Below are 19731 nucleotides of genomic sequence, written 5' to 3'. Positions count from 1 at the left end.
CTTGTTCACGGGCTGGTAAGTTTCAAATCCAAGGACCTCGGATTTCAACTCCACCCTCATTGCGTCCCTCAGATCTGATTTTTGCCACTTGATTTCTGCTTTTCAAACGCCTTTTCTGCCTGTGTTACCTAAATTACACAGTAAAGGATATTGGCAAGTGTTTAGCCAAATGCCCCACCCTGAGGAAATAATTTTTCTGCCCATATCTCCCAATAAAGATGTCTATGCCTTTATGCCTTTATAGCAGAATGTATGTACTTACATTATCAGTGTACTATACCCTAAACTGCTAATTTAAATTTAAGTCGAACAAAACGTTTTAAGATTTTATCCTAAGTTTTTTGGTTTATTTTTTTCTTTTCTTTTTTTTTTTTTATTTTGAGACGGAGTCTCTCGCTCTGTCACCCAGGCTGGAGTAGAGTGCAGTGGTGCGATCTTGGCTCACCGCAACCTCCACCTCCCGGGTTCAAGCAATTCTCCTGCCTCAGCCTCCCCAGTAGCTGGGACTACAAGTGCACACCGCCACGCCCGGCTAATTTTTTTTTTTTGTATTTTAGTAGAGACGAGGTTTCACGGTGTTGCCCAGGCGGGTCTCGAACTCCTGAGCTCAGGCAATCCGTCTGCCTCGTACTCCCAAAGTGCTAGGATTACAGCTGTGAGCCACCACACCTAGGCTATCCTAAGTTTTAAGATGGTGACAGCTGATTCTTTTTTCTCATACTGTCTCATATCTGCAAGTTTTTTGCTTTAAAACAAAGCCCAGTTATGTAAAGTTTTACAGTGAAACAATTTCAATCATCAAGATAGATAAAGAATTGTACCAAACTACCTTCATGTGCTTTTTGGCTTGGCTTACAATAGCTAGTATATCAGGGAGTTCTGTAGATGCCATAATTTCAGAATTTCCACAAAATATCTGAAGTGATATCCTCATGAACAGCATGGTTCCGGAAATGTAGAATGGATTGTAGTTAGGTGTATTATTGGTTGGCTGAAGGACTGTACATCATAGTGTATAAAAGTCCACTATATAGAGTACCTGGAAGAGGGACTGTCAAGTGTTAAACACAAATCACTGCTTGACTTAGCATTTATATCAGCCCCTTAGGTTAAAACCAGTTGTTTTAAGTAGAAGATGAGAGATTTTGCCTAAGACCATTTTTTTTTTTTTTGTGACAGAGATCTAGAGTGTGTAATTCACGAAGTATGAATCTGCTGGGTAATGTGATATGAAAAGCGAATGCACCATTTCTTGGTGATGATTCAGGTCAGCGTTGGGACCCAGGAATCTCCTGTTAATCAGTACCCTGGTGATTTTGATCCAGGTAATCTGGGCACCACCTTTGGAGAAACACTGAAAGGAAGCAAGGTTGGGGGGGGGGTGGGTTGGGAAAAGTCTTATATGGATATCTTTGGAAGACAGAAATAGGCTCATTTATGGACTCAACTTGAATTGTTCAGAAGTGAGGTGGACTCCTTTTCTTTTTTATTTATTTATTTTTTGAGTCGAGGTCTTGCTCTATCACCCAGGCTGGAGTGCAGTGGCACATCCATAGCTCACTGCAGCCTGGAACTCCTGGGCTCAAGTGATCTTCCCACCTCAACCTCCTGAGTAGCTAGGACCACATGTGTGAGTCATCATGCCCAGCTAATTTTTTTTTTATTTTTTGTAGAGACGGGGTCTATTATCTGGTCCTGTTGTCAAGGCTGGTCTCAAACTCCTGGCCTCCAGCGATCCTCCCTTTTTGGCCTCCCAAGATGCTGGTATTACAGGCATGAGCCACCATGGTCCACCTGGACTCCTTTTCATAGGAGACAGTTCCCTAGGCAGAGACTGGGCTTGAAACAGGTAACTTACAAGGCATCTTGTGATCATAAGAGAATAATTCCATTTGAAATCAGCAGCTGAAGTCCACCTGAATAATTAAATCTTTCACTTGTGTTATTTTCACAGGGGAGACAGTTTTTTATTCTTAAGAAGGTAGGAAGCTTTATTTTTACTGTTATGAGCATAGCTGGGCAAGTATGCAAATGGAAAGTGATACCTATCATCAAAGTATTGAGGATGGTCCTTTGAAGGCCCTAGTATTCTGAGAACATCCTGCCACCACTACCACCCCCCACCTTTAGTTTTACACATAGAGAACTTAAAATATGTGTGAAAGAGTATATAGTTATACAGTTGTATATTGATGAATAGGTATATAGTTGTAAAAGTTTATGTTTCTCTGAGTCCTAATAACTTTTAAAAGAAACTGCAAGTAAACTAACACAGGAACAGAAAACGAAATATTGCATGTTCTCACTTATAAGTGGGAGCTAAATGATGAGAACACATGGACACATAGAGGGGAACAACACACACTGGGGCCTATTGGAGGGTGGAGGGTGGGAGGAGGGAGAGGATCAGGAAAAATAACTAATGTGGGTACTAGGCTTAATACCTGGGTGATGAAATAATCTGTACAAACCCCCATAACACAAGTTTACCTGTGTACCAAACCTGCACATGTACCCCTGAACTTAAAAGTTTAAAAAAAGTACAAATATACCTTAAAACATATGCCCATTGCAGTATTTGCTGGGAGGCAGCCTTTGTAGGGTTGACAGAACTCGTTTAGAAAATGAGGAGCTACATTCAAAGCTTCGGTCAAGATAAATCACATACCTCTCTGAACCTAGGGCTTTTATCTGCCAAATAGTGATTACAATACTCAACCTTACGATGTTCTCAAAAGGAATAATTGAGATCAAGTACATATACAAATATAAAGTACAATTAGTGTAATGGAACAAGTCTCAGGTGCGTGTGGCTATAATTCTTGTTTTATGAATGCTGCAGTTCCTGGGATAATAGTCACTAAAGAAGAGGGTAGAGACTAGAACTGAATGAGATGGACATAGAGATGGCCAAGGGAAGCATCGTCCTCTGCCAAGTCATGGGGTCATGTGTGGTGGATGGTGACATGGTGTCCTCAGCTCAGAGTCCAGCTGGGGGCTCAGAAGCAAGGTAACTGAAGGGAGAGAATTATTTGAGCACCTAGTGTGTGTAAGATGCTTCACATTTATTATTTCACCTAACCGCTACACAACCTGTTGTGGGTATTACTGGTCTCAAGCTGGGATTCAAAGCAGATTTTTCCAACCTCAGAATTCTTGCCAGACTGGTTAGCCTTCTGCATCTGGAACATAAATGTTTTCAGGCAGCGTAATGTGCAAGAGGTCAGAGCCTAAAGCTTTGTTATTTTTTAATTTCTCCACCATGTCAACTCTGTTACAGGGAAGCCCAGCAGAGGGAATTGTATCCATTTTGGGGCTACACTACCCCAATGCTATGCTGCAGCCAAGCTGAACTTCTGAGTTTCTAAATGTAACTCACTTACCTTCAGGCCTTTGTACAGGGAGTTCTTTTTGCCTGAAATACCTTCTGACATCTTAACATTAAGCTTAGATGTCAGTTACAAAAAGCTTTTTCTAGACTCTCTCACATGTCCCACTCCACACCCCTATATCTCTTCCCACCAATGTACTAGGGTAGGTATCCTGCTAGGTACTTCCACTGCACCCTCTACTTTTCTTCCCTAATGATTACCACTATATTGTAATTGCTTAATTTCTTTTTCCTATACCCAGATAAAAATGTGTATGAAGGTGGAGCCTTGTCTATCTAGTTCGTTATTGTTATCCGTGTCTGGTATGTGGAAAGGGCTCAGTGAGTATTTCTTGATGGAATGCTGAATGAATAATGGGATTGAAAATATAAAAGGCAGACAAAACTCAGAAGAGGGGCCAGGTTTACTTCAATTGCTATTCCTCCTCACTGGGAGGTTTTTCTTCCAAGGATAAAACTTTGGAGGTTTTATTAAATTAGAAAAGTGATTATTTTACATATGGTCATCATCATCAATTGATAGGCTGTTGTTTCCCCCTTACTCAGCATCCTACTAAGGCTGCTCAGAACTAAAAAGAAAGGGTAATTTTAATTTAAGTTCATATTTTTGTATGTACGGAGATTTAAAAAAAAACAGCTACATTAAAATGGGAATATGTAGCCATAGGGAATTATTTGCAAACAAATTTCAGTATTATCTATGTGTGGTTGCCAAGAACTCAGGTTAAATTAGAGTCAGTGACCTCTAAATGACTAAATATCCTATCACCTATTCTATAAGCCATTTAATCACCACTTTTCAAGGAAGAAGAGCACAATTGGTAGTATCTTTAAAGGAAGATACATTTTATTGTTTAGAAAATAACTACTATTTAGATATCAAGGGAAGCATAGTGTAAGTTTGTTAAGAATTTATTAAATTTGTGTACTGTTCATTAGTTACCTCTTACTGCTTAACAAATGACTCCAAAGTTTAGCACTTTCAAACAACAAACATTTACTTCACACAGTTCCTGAAGTCAGGAATCTAAGAGTGGCTTAACAATGTGGTCTGGCTCAGGGTCTCTCATGAGGTTCTTACCAAACTATCAGCTGGGACCACTATCATAACCAACTGGGCCTGGAGAATTTGCTGTCAAGTTCACCCACATGGCCAGCAGGCAGGCCTCAGTTCCTCACTGGCAGGCGGTGGGAGGCTTCAGTTGCTTGTCACCTGGGCTTCTCCACAGGGCTACTCATGACATGCCAAGCTGACTTCCCCCCTTCATGAAAGATCTGAGGGAGAGAGAGCCCAAGGCAGAATCCACAGTCTTGTATAAGAAATAATCTGTATACTGCCTTCATCTGTAAAATGAAGGTGTTGGACCAAATGATCTTTAACATTCTTTCCAATACTGAAATTCTGAGATTTTCCTATGATGCCGATGTGTGATTGAGACTAATTTGTGCTTTCATGTGGAATACTATGAGGTAAAATCCTGCCTTTGTATTTTTTTTCTGACATGGGGTACTATTTCTATCATAAGCTTGAGATGGATAATTCCTGAGTTGTGCTCATCTGGAATAAAGGACTGTTGTCAAGGGCTTCCATTTAATGAGGTTAAGGGTCTCCTACAGTGTTTGGAAAGCAAAAATATTTATTTAAAAGCCCTCAGATTTCACATCGTAGAACACTACCTCTTCATAATTTGGTACTGTTTTTGGACTCCCATAATTCAGAAGTGCTCTTCTGATCTAACCATTTATTTAAGAGGTGATTGAAACGGATTTTGTCTCTTACCACTCTTGTTTAAAACCTCTTCAACAGCTTCCCATTGCTCTTATATTTAAGCCCAAATTCCTCCATTTATTACAAAGCCTTTGTGAGCTTGCCTCTGCTTACCTCTGCAGCCCCATGGCTGGTCAGTTATCCCCTCTTTTGTAACTTAAACTATAGCCATGTTGATTTTCTCTCCATTTCTGAAAAAGGCTAACTTCCCTCTCACTTCTAGACCTTTGTGTGTGTTATTCTCTCGCTTAGAACACTCTATGGTTCTTACACCAACCCGTCTCCCATGAACTCCCTGATAATCCTTCAGATTTCAATTTATACATCAGTTCTTTCAGAAACCTCTAATTGTCTTCAGCCCCCGATCCCACTGCTAGGTTAGAAAACCCTGCTTCATGCTCTCAAAGCACCCTGTAAGTTCTCCCTCAGAGCATATAGACCAAGTTTCTTTTCTTTTCTTTTCTTTTCTTTTCTTTTTTTTTTTTTTTAGACGTAGTCTTGCTCTGTTGCCAGGCTGGAGTGCAGTGGCCCCATCTCAGCTCACTGCAACCTCTACCTCCCGGGTTCAAGCGATTCTCCTGCCTCAGCCTCCCGAGTAGCTGGGACTATAGGCACGCGCCACCACCCATCTAATTTTTGTATTTTTAATGGAGATGGTGTTTCACCGTGTTGGCCAGGATGGTCTCAATCTCTTGACCTCATGATCCGCCCGCCTTGGCCTCCCAAAGTGCTGGGATTACAGGCGTGAGCCACCGCGCCTGGCCTAGACCAAGTTCCTTAAGGGCAAGGACCATGTTCGAATTTGGCATTGTGTCTCTAGATGTTGACCATGCTTGGCACAGAAGAGATGCTCAGTATTAAGAGACTGAACAAGTGAAAATATATTTCCTGTGTTCACTGTTAAGCGTGGGGAAAAAGGAGTTGCATAAGTAAAAATACTAATTTAAAAGCCCTCAGATTTCACAGTGTGGAACACCACCTCTTCATAATTTGGTACTGTTTTTGGACTTCTATAATTCAGTAGTCTTCTTATTTAAGAAGCATTCTTTAATAGCTCTTAAAATATGATAATATCTAAATGATTTGCAGAAGCATTTTATAGGTAGATGGTTTTGCCTTTATTTGGGTGTTGGGGAAGAAGGGTACGGTATTCTACATTTTACCTGACCAAAATGAGTACTGTAATTCCTAGATAATAAACTGATAGCTATTTGAAACTGCCTGTTGGCTCACTGAAGGGAAAATGCATTGCCCACAACCTCATATCTTTTATGTGGGAACCCAGTACCTATAAGACAAGCTGGCCTCTCTCTGTTACTATTGATAATCTCTCAGAGCATAACTTCTAAATAATGGGTGGAATGGAAAGGAACTCTGTCAGTGAAAGGGCTAGAGAACCTGCCCTGCTATGTGCAGATTAAGAGATTTGGCTAGACTCAAATTTCTAATTTCCTTTAAAATGCTCAAATTTCTTAAAACTAGGGTATGAAATGCACTGAAGAAAGACTCAGGTTCTCAGCAGTGTGGTTAGTTAAATGACCTGAAAGTCTTCAAAACTGGTATTTATCAAGGTATTACTGTAAGTCGTCTTACAGTCTGTGCACATAAACCTCTCCACCAGCAAGCAGACTAGTTTCAGACAGTTATCAATCTGTTATCACATCCTTCCAGAGATCCTGATTATCTAGCTATGCCTAGAACCTAACATTCTTTATTGTGGGAACCTATAAGACAAACTAGCCTCTCTCTTGTTAATACTGATTATCTCTTAGAGCATAACTTTGACACAACAGGGGTGGAATAGAAAGAAACTATGTCAGTGAAAAGGCCAGATAACCCATGCTGCCATATGTAAAATGAGAGGTTTGGCTAAACCACATTGGGCATAGCTGGATAAGCAGGATCCCTGGAGGTGTGTGAAGATGTGTGGACAGGAGAAAAAAGTCAGGGAGGAGGGGACATTCCTGTGCTTGACCATCTTCTGAACGTTTTTTGATTAATTTGTATAAAATTGGGTTATTTTAGTAACGGAGTATGTCTTCAAGCCTTTTTAGGCATTTGAGACGACATAAACAGTTACACACAAATAAAGGAACTGAGGTTCAGACTACAGAGAGATTATGATGCGAGAGATTCTCCCAAATGATCCAGGAATTAAGAGGCTGGACAGGGACTAGAGATTTGTTAATTCCAAACCTTTTACTTCCCAACTATGCCATCTTGCTAATGTCCAGAAATTTCATCCTTTCTTTAGTTTGTAACAACTGAACAATGACAAGTACATTTTCTCTTTTATTTGAACATGTGGCTCTGTATTAAATGACTATTTGGAGAGCCACAACAGAGTTGTGAGCTAAAAGTGCTGATCTTCAGGGGAGCTCAAAATACTGCCATTTAGGTAAATGTACCTTTTAGCATACTGCAAAGAGTTATGAAATTTGAATTTTAATTACATTTCTTTTTTGGAGAGTGATCTTTGAGGACTTGGTTTTATGGGATAACTTCTTTTTTCAAACCATATAAAATTATTTTTAACAAATGGCATCCTTTTGTATGATCTTTTCTTGTATATTTTTAGATATTTCTATTCAACATTTTTTGAGCATGTGTCATGTGCTATTCATTGTTCTAGATGCTGGAAATACAGCAGTAAACTAAAAGCCAAAATCCTTGTCCCCATAGAGTCAGACAATAAGCCAAATATGTATATTATTACATACTGTTATTGAATAAACTGCTGTATCACCATGTGCCAAGCCTTGTTCTAAGAGTATACAAAGATTAACTCATTCATTTAGATAGCATGTTAGAAGATAAATGCAATGGAGAGAAATAAGCCAGGGAAATGGAATGTGGAATGCTGGAGAGGGGTGAGGGGAGGTTTCCATTTTACACAGTCTGAGAAGATAATATGTGAACAAGACCTGGAGATGAGGGCACAGCCAAATGGGTATCTGAAGGGAGATGGCTCCAAGCACAAGGAGCAGCAAATGTGAGGCCTTGAGGCAAGAATGTTCCTGCTTGTTTGAGGAAAAGCAAGGACATAAGGACAGCTGTAGCTAAGAAAGTGAAGGGAGAGCATTAGATCATAGTAAAGACTGTGGCACTTATTTAGAGTGACAGGGGAAGCCATCGGAGAGTTTGGTGCAGAGGTGGTGTCATCTAACTTACATCTAAATAGGATCACAGCCTCTGGCTTCTGGGTTTGGTTTGGAAAAGAAAAAGATAAAAGCAAGTATCAGTTAGGAGGCCATTGTGATAGCATAGAGTAGGTTTGTAACAGTAGAGGTGGGTAGAATATGTCAGAATGGGGATATATTTTGATTATTCTTCAGCTATTATGATTCCAACTAATTAGGCTCGTTTTGGTTCCTGGCTGTCTATAAGTAGTTAAATTAATAACACGTAAAGCAAACTCGAAATGCTCTGGCATCATACGTTATTTAAATAAACTGTGCAAGCAATTAGTTGGCATTTTGTTAAACATCTTTGTTTAGATTTTCATGTATCAAATAATATAATATTTTCTTTTCTTTTTTTTTTTTGAGATGGAATTTCACTATTGTCACCCAGGCTGGAGTGCAATGGCGCGATCTCAGCTCACTGCAACCTCTGCCTTCCGGGTTCAAGTGATTCTCCTGCCTCAGCCTCCCAAGTAGCTGGGATTACAGGCATGCTCCACCACGCCCGGCTAATTTTGTATTTTTAGTAGAGGCGGGGTTTCACCATTTTGGCCAGGCTGGTCTTGAACTCCTGACCTCATGATCTGCCCACCTCGGCCTCCCAAAGTGCTGGGATTAGAGGCATGAGCCATTTCACCCGGCCTTAAAAAGATTTAAAGAATATTTTACCTGGCATTTTCAGTTGTTTTTGTGAGATCAGTTGTCCTGGCCCCTAAACTGCCAGTGTTGCATAGGAGATTTAATTTCTAAATACAGGTTGTTGCCTTTGAAAATACAGGCTGGGCGCGGTGGCTTACACCTGTAATCCCAACGCTTTGGGAGGCCGAGGCAGGTGGATCACGAGGTCAGGAGTTCAAGACCAGCCTGGCCAACATGGTGAAACCCATCTCTACTAAAAATACAAACATAAGCTGGGCATGGTGGTGTGCACCTGTAATCCCAGCTACTTGAGAGGCTGAGGCAGGAGAATTGCTTGAATCCAGGAGGCAGCGGTGGCAGTGAGCCGAGATCGCGCCCCTGCACTCCAGCCTGGGTGGCAGAGCAGAGCGAGACTCTGTCTCAAAAAAAAAATTAAATGCATCCATTGGTAACAAGAAAATAAAGAATGCTAAGGTCAAAGACTGATAAGGCAGGGAAGCTGAGCACTGAAGCTGGCTTTTAGTTTAAGGGCTTTGGCCAGAACTGAGGAACCTGAGTATCATATATATTCTCAGTTTGTGAGTTTGGGAACAAAAAACAAATTGAGGGCCCTCCCCAAAATGGAAAAGCAGATAGGTCTGCCAAAACCAGGATTCCAAAAGGGCTGTATCCCCAAGGTGAGAGAGAACTAAAATTAACTCATTCCCTCAATTTTTGAAGAGAAATCTCCCTCTACATGTATTCACACCATCATCTAAGAAATTCATAATCATAAATTGGCCCTCATGTCAGGAATTCACGCTATCTGGATGGCTAGAAGAACTTTAAAGCAATAATTTTGGGGGGAGATGGTTGTTTGTTTCTTTTTCTATTATTTTATTTTTTAATTTTTTTTTTGAGACGGGTTCTCACTCTGTTACCCAGCCTGGAGTGCGATGGTGCGATTACAGCTCACTGCAGCCTGGATCTCCCTCTCTCAGGTGATCCTCCCACCTCAGCCTCCCAAGTAGCTGGGACTATAGGCATTCACCACCACACCTGGCTAATTTTTGTATATTTTGGAGAGATGAGGTTTTGCCATGTTGCCCAAGCTGGTCTTGAACTCATAAGCTCAGGTGTTTCCCTGCCTCGGCCTCCCAAAGTGCTGGGATTACAGGCATGAGCCACTGTACCCAGCCTATTCTTTTATTTTTAATTTTTTATGTATACAGGTACATAGTAGGTGTGTGTGTGTGTGTGTGTGTGTGTGTATATATATATACACCACATATATATACCACATATATATATACCACATATATATATACCACATATATATATACCACATATATATATACCACATATATATACCACATATATATATATATGGTACATGAGATATTTTGATACATAAGTACAGTGTTGTAATAATCACATCAGGGTAAATGGGGTATCCATCACCTCAAGTATTTATCATTTCTTTGTGTTATAAACATTTCAATTATACTCTTAGTTATTTCAAAACGTACAATAAGTTTAAAGTGGTTCCAGGCCAATAATGGCACAGGCATCTGAAAAGCAAATACAAATCCTTTTTGCAAGAACCCCATGCTTCACCTCATGCTTTGAAAAATGTTTTGTTCATGTGGTCTCTAAAACAATTGAGTTACTCACAGTTGACAATCACTGAACACTCAAGATGCCATAAGGGAGAGCCAGCCAAATCCATAAACTTTGAAATATGATGCATAAAAAATTAGCAGTTGCAGTTATCAGACATAGAACGTAAAATAAGTATGTTTAATACATTTCAAGAAGTCAAAAAAGAGGCCTGAAAATATGAGTAAAATTGAGAAAAGACCTAATTTCCAGAAATAAAAAATATAATTAAAAAAATTTTTAATTACTAAATGGGTTAAATTGCATATTGGAATTATCATTGAAATTGTCTCATCTCTTGATTTCTGGGCTCCAGGTTCTTTCTCTTTCTATCCATTCTTTCTGTCTCTTTTCCTAATTCTACTATCTCTAAAAACAAGGTGTCATTTAGAATTCAGTCCGTTCTAGTTCTTTTTCTTTTCCTCAATTTTTAATCTCTTCCTGGACTAACCCATTCACAAGGCTTCAACTTATGTTAATAATCCCCACACCTAAACTTTTGGCACGGGTTGTTTTCTGAGCATTAAACCTACAGGACATTTCTCAGTGGATGTTCCATTAGCACTTTGAAGTCAGCATTTCCAGAATGGAATTTATTTATTTCCCCACCGAGTCACCTGTTCTTTGTAGGCTCCTGATTTAGCCATTGACACTTGAACAAGAAATTTCTGACATCTTCCATAGTTTCCTCCACTTTTTCCTCCCAGATTTAGTTGTTATCAAGTCAAGACCATTCTATCATTGGTATTTACTTTTGCATCTATTCTCACTGCTGTGATTCAGGGTCCCTTGCTGTTTCCTTCATCATTTTCCCACCTTCTAGGATCCTGTTTCTTAAAACCATAATTTCTAGCACTACCAGAATTATTTTTCTAAAATATAAGTTCAATCATATCACTCTTGGAGCAAAAGCCTTTAGTGGTTCACCCGTAGAGGTAGTCATTCATTGCATCCTGCAAAGTATCATCTCAAATAAAGCACTAAAGTACAGCGTCAGTGTCCTGGTTGGAGAACATCAAGAAGATTATAGCTTTTCATGGACTTTTTGATACCAAATGTTAGAAAACTAGATAGATGGCAGAGAAAGAGAACATTCTGTAGGATCATATTAGATAAATGTTTCATTAAAAATTGTCTTAGGTGATGTACACGGCAACCTACTCTCTTACCTTGGATTTGAGAAGTGGTAGTAAGTGAAATCAAGTATATTCACTCAACGGGGAGACAACTAGATAGACGTCTTCATTTGAGATTAAAAGAAAAAAAAAATCAAAATCAAGCCCATAGAAAAAGTGCTGCAAAACAAGGGAACAGAGGATTGGAAGTTTTTAAGACTTGGAAGAACATAAATGAATAGTTGCTGTGATGACTCCAAAATTTCAGGGGCTTAGTGCAATAAAAATTCATCACAGCACAGCCCATTTCTCTCTGTGGGTTTGCTGAGGGGTGGGGAAGGGACTCTCTCCATTTGGTAGATCAGCTATCTCCTGGGATGTCAAAGGCCTCCACTGATGCTTTGCAACTAGCTGGCAGTGGAAGGTGAAAAAGAGCACTTGCAGGATCACTAGGAAGTGTTATTATTATTATTATTATTATCATTATTTTGAGACGGAGTTTCGCTCTGTCACCCAGGCTGGAGTGCAGTGGCGCAATCTCAGCTCACTGCAACCTCCGCCCCTCGGGTTCAAGCAATTCTCCTGCCTCAGCCGCCAAAGTAGCTGGGACTACAGGCGCCCACCGCCATGCCCGGCTAATTTTTTGTATTTTAGTGTAGACGGGGCTTCACCATGTTGCCCAGGCTGTTCTTGAACTCCTGGGCTCAGGCAATCTGCTCCCTTTGGCCTCCCAGAGTGCTGGGATTACAGGCATGAGCCACCGCGCCCGGCCTAGGAAGTGTTTTAAGAGTCAGTCCTAGAGGCAGGAAATGTCCCTTCTGCCCAAATTTTATGCGCCAGAACTCAGCCACATGCCTATTGGTAGATGAATCATTAAACAGTATATCTGTTCCTTTATGTTTTAAAAAATATTTAGTAAAGGAAACAATAGACCATTAAGTGGAGAAGAAAACATGATACAAAGCTAAACACACTCTGGTTCTAATTCTGTTAATAAAAGAAATCTGTATATTTTCATTTTTCAAACAACTTTTAAAAAATAACCCATTAACATTTTGATCTATATCTGAATAGTAGGATTGCTGGGAATATTCCTAATGTTTTTCTGTACCTACATTATTAACAGTGAAATTATTGCTTTTCAAAATGAGCATTACCAAAAAAATTTTTAAAGACAATGGTGTGTTTTTAAAAATATTTCTCTATTCCCTAAAATTACCTATTAGAGGACCTTGTCCTCCTAGTAGATGCTTAATAAATATTCACTGATTGAATCATTGTACCATTGAATAGGGTAATTAAGTGTAAATAGCCTAAGAACAAAGTGTTAGGAAAGTTATTTCCCTAGTGACACCATATAAAATGTGATAACCGATTAACCAAATTACCATACTTTCTTCTTCATATGATTACCTTGATTTCAGTTTTATAACACTTAAATTATACCATAAGTGTGGCATTAATACTAGTGAGTTACCTGTGTTAATGATTCCCGAACTTTATTCATATTGGTACTATGTATACTATTTTCAGTCCTACCTAAACTAGCAATATCCTATTGCTTTCATATTTTTCATTAAAATTACTTACTTTTTATAAACCTAAATTTAGCATTGTATTAAACAGCAATACCAGTAAAATCACAGCAGTGTATTTTTTCTACACATATTAAAATATAAATGTGTAATTATCAAAATTTTAAATGTTTGTGTTCTATCTACTTAATCATCTTTTTTTTTTTTTTTTTGAGATGGAGTCTCGCTCTGTCACTCAGGCTGGAGTGAGTGGTGTGATCTTGGCTCACTGCAAGCTCCGTCTCCTGGGTTCAAGCGATACTTCTGCTTTAGCCTCCCAAGTAGCTGGGATTATATGCGCCCACCACCATGCCCAGCTAAGTTTTGTATTTTTAGTAGAGACAGGGTTTCACCATGTTGGTCAGGCTGGTCTCGAACTCCTGACCTCAGGTGATCCACCTCCCTCAGCCCTCCAAAGTGCTGGGATTATAGGTGTGAGCCGCCTCACCCAGCCTACTTAATCATCTTTTTACCCCCGGGTTTACCACACTTTAGGATTAACTGACTTATAATATATTGTACTTCCCTACTTAATGTTTTAGGTTCAAACTTGTATGTGTTTGGGGACCATGAACATCATATGTTTTGCCCAGCTGGCATCTAGTTTTTATGATTTATGATCTAGTTTAATCATTTATGTTTATATGTGTGCATTATATATGTGCATATTTATGTTTATATATGTGCATATGTATGTGCACATATGTTTATATATGCGAACATATGTTTATATATGCGCACATATGTTTATGCACACATGTTTATATATGCGCACATATGTGTTTGTATGTGCACATTCCTGTTTATATATGCGCATTCATGTTTATATATGCGCATATATGTTTATATATGCGCATATATATGTGCATATTCAGCAAAAAGTGAATGCTTTAACAGGTGCTGGATGGGCTGATTTTTTCTTAAGCATGCCAGTTTGCTTTTTTTTTTTTTTTTTTAACAATTAATACTCTGTCTCTCTCCCACCTCCCCATTTTTAGTGGAAGTTTACTGATGTGACATAAAATGTTTCTATGGCAAAACTTAATAAGTTGGTTAATTAGGGAACATTTTAAAAGTAGATTGCTTTGGTGTGTACCTTGCTCAAGTGAGTAAAATAGAGAGGTAACTACCGTTTCTTGAGATGATAATCCTCTTCTCAGAGAAGATAAGTAACTAAAATAAAAGAAGATTAATCATTAATTTTACACTTTGAATGAAGGTTTTTTTTTTAGATGATAAAGAATAGGCAAACTTTAGGTTTTAAGACACTTAAAAAATACAAAGGAACTTATAGAATTGATCGGGGGAAATCCTTACAATAGTGACCTGTTTGGGATTTATGGGATGTCTGAAAATATGGATGTTGTTTCTAGGTTATTTCTGACTTTGTGGTTATTATGATTAAGTGTCTCATTTTCTTAATGCTAAGTATTAAGAAATGGTTGGGAGCAAGGCAAGACTGGGTGAAGTCAGCAATCTAATAATTGTGATTCATACCCAAGTAGTTATTAAACCAAATGAATTAATAAGTTACACTGGATAGGTTAACGTGGAAAACCTATATAATTTTATTTTTCCTGTGTTTTTAAGACAAATAAAAACCTTCAGCACAAACCCCACCTGCAAAGTCCATGCAGAATCTTGTAAAACAACAGCTGATAAATGAACATTAGCATTCTTGTGGAGCACAGACTTTTGGAATAAGCCCTTCCCTACATACTGATGGCTATGAACACATGGGCTGAGCTATTTATTACTATTACGAATGAGGTGTGACTGACTTTCTATTATACCTAGTCATTCCATCATGCGATTCAATTTATGGGTGTATTTTAATTATTGAACAAAAAAAATGAATAATTAGAAAGGATACCTAAGAAAAAATGTCCATCTTCTGTATTGTCCTGTTAGTGAGGAACTATGAATTGATTTTTCCCCTTTTATGAAATGCAAATATTTGCACATCCACAAGATAAAGAGAAAGAACAAGAAAATAGAGGAATGAGACACTCTGGCTTTAGGCCCATAATAAATGTTCCGTTTGCCCCACAACATGCCGGAGCCGCAACCTCTGCCTTACGGAGCTGCAGTGATCACATGTCCTGGCATGCCGTTCTCCCTCTCCAACAGTGTCTTCATATATTATCTAAACAGCTGGTTTCATGTGTATATTACCCTACACAGCCTCATCTTTTATGACGTTGGATATAAGTTATAAATAAAAGATCGTGAATTTAGCCTGTTTTGACTGAGCTCGTTGGACTTTAAATGGGAATCATTGAGACCTACAAATGTACATTTCCATTGTTTTGACGCCAAGGTATAATGGCTGGAGTTCATAAATAAAATTATATAAATGATTCTGTCTTGCGTAAACTGCCAGAGAGACAATAGGCGATGTGTCCCTCGGCCCCCTTTGGTGAGCAGGCTGGAGGAATCACCAGGTTGGTGCATCCGAGCGAGGCAAAGAGGCAGACCCAGCCAACTACACTGCAAGCAGTTCCAACTGCACAGCCAGGGACAGGCTCCATGGAAAAGGCTGTTGTTCAATTGTTGGCCTTTTCAGCCCCATTGTGCGGACAGCAGTTTTTCTCTAGGGTACCAAAGTGTCCCTCTTCAATTTACAATAGTGTTTGTATTTCTTAGCTTCACAAACTGTGATATGAGCAAACTAAATTGTGCTATTTAACTTGCTTTGTAGGGGAAGAAAGGGACTAGAGTCAAAGCAAATGGCCACACCATAGTAGTAATAGGATTTAAACCAATTTCTGCAGACTCCCAGTCTAGAGTTCCCTTTACTGAGCCTCCTATTTCAAGTTGAAGACATGATTAGTTTGTTGGATTTCATTAACTATAAATTGAACATGGGTGCTAGAGATATGATGATAGACAAGATAGAAGAATTCTCTGCTTTCCACAAAGTTTATAGGTCCATAGGGAAGGCAGACATTAAATTATATGATGAATGCTATGATAAGAGATATTTATGATCCAGCACTGGATGCTGGAGGCACCTAGTGATATCTAATCTACTCTAGTGGATCCAGAAAGGCTTCCTGGAACAAGAGCCATTCAAGAGGACACTGGCAGATGCACAGATATTACCCAAGCAAGGGGATAGAGAGGAAAGGAGAATGTGCAGAATGCCTGAGATGAGTTACAGTGATAGGAAGAAATCCGGATGGCTGGAGTGAGTATTCCAGGGTAGGCAGTAGCTAAACCCAGGGTTTTCGAGGCAATCCTAAAGACAGTGGGCAGGGGAGAAAAACAGACTATCAGGTGACTATGTGTGGAGAGCTACAGAGAGCACCAGGATTAGCTTAGCACACCAGAATATACAGAGTTCAGTTTAGAGTCCCTTGCCTCATCCTATCTGATACTGTTAAGAATGCACATATATGTTTTCCTAAAAGTAGACTGGGGAAAGAGAAGCCAGTGCTCTCTTACTGGATGCTATTCTTTGATTTATTTAATGTATGTTTACTGAATATCTGGTATATTCAAGGGCATGTACCACATTGTGCTAAGCACTGTTGAACATTCAACGTACAAGTTAATATTTATTGAGTGCTTGCCTGTTACACACTTAGAGTTGTGGTGATTATAAATGAAGTTGTGGGCCTCGTTTACAGTAATCTCACTGGAAGTAGGACACAACAAAATAAGCAACTAGGCCTGTCTACAAACAGGTATTATGCACACTGCTTAATGTTTTAATAAACAACCAAGTTGATCTCAGGGTTATATCCAACAATAAGAGAATTTTTGGTTTTTAATGTTATTTTTTAAAGACTTAGAACTAATTTCAGTTTTATAGTACAGGTACCAAATTAATTTTTGCTCAAAAATATAAGTGCATATTATGTGCCAGGCGTTGTACCGGTGATACAAATTGAGGACATTGTTCCTTGCCTCTGAGAAGCTTGCAAACAAGTGGGAACTATAACAATAAATATATTACGGTGTGATGTGCTATAAAAATGTTAGAAGATGTTAAAGTAATGTGGGCAACTTTGTAAACCTGTTTAATTTATTCCATTCCATCATACTGCAAAAATGAGAATAATGCATTTCCTGCTTTTTTTTTTTTTTTTTTTTTTTTTTTTTTTTGAGACAGAGTTCCGCTCTTGTTGCCCAGGCTGGAGTGCTATGGCGCGATGTTGGCTCACTGCAACCTCTGCCTCCTGGGTTCAAGTGATTCTCCTGCCTCAGCCTCCTGAGTCGCTGGGATTACAGGCGCCCACCACCATGCCCAGCTAATTTTTGTTATTTTTAGTAGAGATGGGGTTTCGCCATGTTGGCTAGCCTGGTGTCGAACTCCTGACCTCAGGTGATCCACCTGCCTCGGCCTCCCAAAGTGCTGGGATTACAGGTGTGAGCCACTGCACCCAGCCCATTTCCTGCATTTTTATTGACACAATTTTAAATAAAATGCTTGAAATCCAACACATTTCTGTTTTCTTCTGAAATGTTCTAAATAGAACATTTATTTGTCTAATAAAGTTATAAGAGTCATGAACCATTTCTTGTTTGGAGAATTAGTCTTTTGGTAATCAGAAAAGGAACAGGTAGCAAATTGCATTCCAAAAATGAAACTTTTAATCAGAAGGAGACATTTTCATTGTGATTAGGCAGTTTTCTGTCAGCACAGGTTAAAGAAAATCAGCCAATGGACTAGATCCCAGAAAACTTTCTAAGAATGTCCATTGCTTTTTTCAAAAAACAGACTTCATTCATAGTATTAAAAGCATTTGTATAGCTTGCTTCTTAAATGCTATACACAATTTTTCGTATATCAACATGGAAAGGTTTCTGCTTTTATTCAAAATATGCAAATGAGTCATAACTGTTACCATTCACATAAGATTTTACTGATAAATGTATTCAGTAAGTATTGAGTGACTAGTTGTATCAGACTGTGAGGATACAGAATCCTGCCCTTAGAGCACTTAGAGCTTGGAGAATCTGATGGCGTAATGAATAGTTACAGAAGATGTTTCTTTTTCTTAACCATTCTTCTCACTAATACTTTTAACAAAAAATTGAAGGTCATACTTTATTAGTATTTTCAAATACTCTCTTTGATTAGAATTGCCTAAAAACACTGCTTTTCTAGGTGTCTTTAATTTGATGCTACAATGGCTCACATCATGAACTTATCAAGGAAGATTACTGCCATGATTCACTGTGGTGAATTTTTCTGTTTAAAAAAAAAAAAAGACGGAAGGAAGGAAAGGAAGGAAGGAAGGGAGGAAGGAAGGATTAACATAGCTACCTCTGAAGCTTTTTATGATACATGTATAATAAAAGAAGGAAAATTTGGGAAGCAGCAATTTGGGAGCACAGAGATAAGGCAAAGTGAAATATAGGTAGAATTGTACAACAAATCAGAATTATTTTTAACCAAGTTTGGGAAAACAGAAGGTTAATAGTTAATGCAATCTAAATAAAATCCTATGACATAACCTAATGATTGAGAAGATCCTAAATTAGATACGTTATCAAGAGGAAATAATGTATTTAAATTCCTTAATTGAGCCAGAAATAAAATTTCAGCCACCAATTGCCCATATAAAGCCTACCAAGTGACTAGAATTATGTCTCTTGCCTAGAAATAGGTCAATTAGATAAATGATTGCAAAGAAATAAGTGATGTCTGATTTCATAAGTCATTTAATGCTTAATAAAAGTAAATCAATCAAGGGTTAGGGAAAATAGCAGTTCTAATCTGTTGGTTTTGAGGCTTGAGACTTATTTCGCTTCTTTAATTTTTAAATCTCAGCATTAGAAATCAGAATTTTTCATTACATTTCTCTTTTCTTCAAATAGTCTCAAGTGACTGTTGAATTCATAGAATTACATATGTAAATTTTAAAGTGAAGATTTACTTGATAGGTTTTAAAAATGTCAATTGCACAGAGAAGGTGCTATGAATAAGAATTCACACCTGCCTAGGGCAAGTAGACAAAAAAAACCTCTACATCATTTTAAATATACATTCTCATACTTTTGGATCAGAACATCAAAAGAGGAACTTTGCCATTTAGAGTTGCCATAAACTTGCATTTATTGAACACTCAGAATGTGAGCACAAGTGATTTTAATAATAGCACAACCTCTCTCAATAACTCACAGAAGCTCCAAACGAGTCCTTTCCCTTCATTCTGAGCCTATTGTCTACCACCAAGCTCAGAGCTTATTAGGTAGCTTTAAGATTCAGTGAAGTCTCTTATTTCTATAAATCTGAAGGATAACTGTTTCAAAGCATAAAATACAAGAAAAGTATGCATTGAAGGACTAGTTATTGGGATTTAACATTCTCATCAGAGCCCACACTCATCCTCCAGGTAGACTAATGGGGCAATATATAGAGATACTACATGTTCACCAAACTCCCATCTTTTTTTTTTTTTTCTGGACACAC

General features: G+C 38.5%; 1 long non-coding RNA gene across 4 annotated transcripts in view; it reads left to right on the top strand.

The window, feature by feature from the left end:
- Nucleotides 1-1184: 1184 nt before the first annotated feature.
- Nucleotides 1185-19731, top strand: part of LOC109026440 (uncharacterized) — a 207138-nt gene continuing 188591 nt past the window's right edge. For all 4 annotated transcript variants that reach the window (XR_010133535.1, XR_010133534.1, XR_010133536.1 and 1 more), the window contains exons 1-2: nucleotides 1185-1325; nucleotides 1674-1849. This is a non-coding gene — a long non-coding RNA (uncharacterized lncRNA). The remainder of the gene's footprint in view (nucleotides 1326-1673; nucleotides 1850-19731) is intronic.

This window comes from Gorilla gorilla, chromosome 3 (genome assembly GCF_029281585.2).
Source record: "Gorilla gorilla gorilla isolate KB3781 chromosome 3, NHGRI_mGorGor1-v2.1_pri, whole genome shotgun sequence".
NCBI classification, from domain to species: Eukaryota; Metazoa; Chordata; class Mammalia; order Primates; family Hominidae; genus Gorilla; species Gorilla gorilla.
Note: the sequence above shows the minus strand (reverse complement) of the source record. Positions and strands in the feature narration are given on the sequence as shown.